General features: G+C 40.0%; 1 long non-coding RNA gene across 2 annotated transcripts; it reads right to left on the reverse strand.

The window, feature by feature from the left end:
- Nucleotides 1-270: 270 nt before the first annotated feature.
- LOC140879362 (uncharacterized) lies at nucleotides 271-1,659 on the reverse strand. 2 transcript variants are annotated; one of them, XR_012149400.1, is made up of 3 exons: nucleotides 1,455-1,659; nucleotides 1,009-1,073; nucleotides 271-331 (listed from the first exon to the last, which is right to left on the reverse strand). It is a non-coding gene; the product is annotated as an uncharacterized lncRNA (long non-coding RNA). The 2 variants fall into 2 exon arrangements; XR_012149399.1 differs by lacking the exon at nucleotides 271-331 and adding an exon at nucleotides 855-937.
- Between the last annotated feature and the right edge of the window lie 599 nt (nucleotides 1,660-2,258).

The following is a 2,258-nucleotide window of genomic DNA, read 5'->3' on the forward strand; positions in this document are numbered from 1 at the left end:
CATACCTCGCAAAGAGGCCGCGCGCCCGCGCCGTCCCCTCGCCCAGAAAGGTTAAGACACTGTAATAAACTCAATCAAAACCTAAACACTTGCATTAAGAGTATTTGACATTCCAATAACAATACAAGAAAGGTTTAGGGAAGAGCAACATTCAATTCAATAGCACCTACATCGTTTCTTGCTTACAAAACATATACGAGAAGTTTGAATGACTAAACATGATCGCAAAACATAACTAGGTTGACATGCTGATTCGACTTCTAAACGAGTCTCACTTCTATCTCTTGCTCTGGACGCTAACCAGGTCTATGCTGACTTGATCCTGCCCTTCCTGTTGCCAAGTACACATACAAAACAAAGCAACAGCCGGATAACCGGTGAGAATGATAATCCCAGTAAAAGCAACATATCAAGTAATGAATATACAACATGCTATCAAACCACATATTCAAGTCGAAGTTAATGATATGCATGTCTTTAAAACCAGGATATCGATTCTGATAAACACAGGAGTATTGCTCTGCTTTTGGGATCCCGAGGATGAGATCACGTAACGACTCACCGAATCTCCCAATCGGGGTGGTGCCACGTATCCCACTCCTCTAGACTTTGAGCAACCATAATGAGTATGCTAGCACTAGGCGAAATACTACAACCTAGGTCACTCAATCATAGTTCCCAAATGTCTATTAAAAAGGGCGGTTCTGCCCGCTGAAATCAAAGTAGGCTCAAGATGAATGCAAAACAGAAACATAAACATAAGCCACATAACAAAAACTCAATCAATCAACAATTACAAGTTCCACGTGCAAGAACAAGTATCAATGCAATATGTGATTTAAAAAGGGGAAACTCGAGAACCAACAGTCCCGAGTATGCTATCCCGCTACGATGACTGCTTTTACCTTTCAATGCAGTAGTTCCAACTCTGGATAAGCTACAACAAAAGGTTTAATCAACAACTAAACAATCCAACAACAAGGCAACGGTTCAAGGTAATCTCTTTACCGTTCTTCGTCCAATTCTCGACGACCAAATGCTGCTAACACAGGGCTTGACAACTCCAAACGAATCTGTTCAGATACAATCAAAGATCAATTACCATGATCGACTTACAAGCCAAGTTCAACAACTTCAAAAATGGTTCAAATCTCCAAAACTCAAACCGACGGCATAACGGCTATAACTGAACAAACCGACAACGCAGACAGCAGTTCAATAGCGATATAACCTCATAAAAATTCTAAGACAACCAAAACAAAGCAAACCCATCAATCTCAAAATCCACATTTTCGAAAATGGCTTCCAAAAATCATAACAAATCCGAACGTCGCTCTAATTCAAAACCGACAGATAATAAACGATCAGAACTCTGTAGAGAACAACATACTCGAATCTCAAACGATTCTAACAACATCCAAAAACTAGAATGTATCCGATCGTAGAAAACTTACGATATAACGGAGCTCTCGCTGCAGTGATCGCTAAACTGCCTTCAGAAATAAATTCCAACGGCCGGATCGTGCTCGGACTGGAATCCCAAAGCTTGGAAAAGCTTGGAGGCGTGAGAATGGAGGGAGACGGCTTGGAGGGGATGAAGAAGACTTTGTCAACCAATTTCTAAGAGTAGATAATATATAAAATCCACAATTTGCGTTTTAGTCCCTGAAAAATCCAATTTTTGCAAAAAGGACCCTGATCAAAATCGAGTCGGCTCGTGAACTCTGTAATCTCCGATTAACTCAAATAAACTCATTTAAGATAAAAATGGGACGTTACACCTGGGGTATTATTCCTATCCAATCATTTTATGAGAATTTATTTTTGGACAGTAAGCATAACACGCTAAAATGCTGCACCTAACCATTCACATGCCTAGAACTCTACCAAAACGTAACCGAATTAATTCTCGCTTTCACCGACATATTCCTAGCATCCTAGACCAGTTCCAAACCCGAGCATTTAACCAAAATCAAATTTAACCCTATTTTAAACATTCAATTCCGGGCAGCAACTTAAACACCCAAAAATTTGCACCTCTTAGATCAAATGCTTAGAACTTAAGGAAAACTCAACCGAATTGAATTCCGCTTGAAACATCGTTTTTCTAACATCCTAAGATACCACCAGCCTCGAGCCCTTCACTAATTCAAGAATCCAACCCTGTTTTAAACATTCAATTCCGGACAGCACCAACACAACCAAAATTCTGCTCACCCAAATTTTGTCCTATCTTCTTTCCAAGACCTTTAACCAAA

The sequence above is a fragment of the Henckelia pumila genome, chromosome 2 (genome assembly GCF_033568475.1).
Source record: "Henckelia pumila isolate YLH828 chromosome 2, ASM3356847v2, whole genome shotgun sequence".
Taxonomy (NCBI): domain Eukaryota; kingdom Viridiplantae; phylum Streptophyta; class Magnoliopsida; order Lamiales; family Gesneriaceae; genus Henckelia; species Henckelia pumila.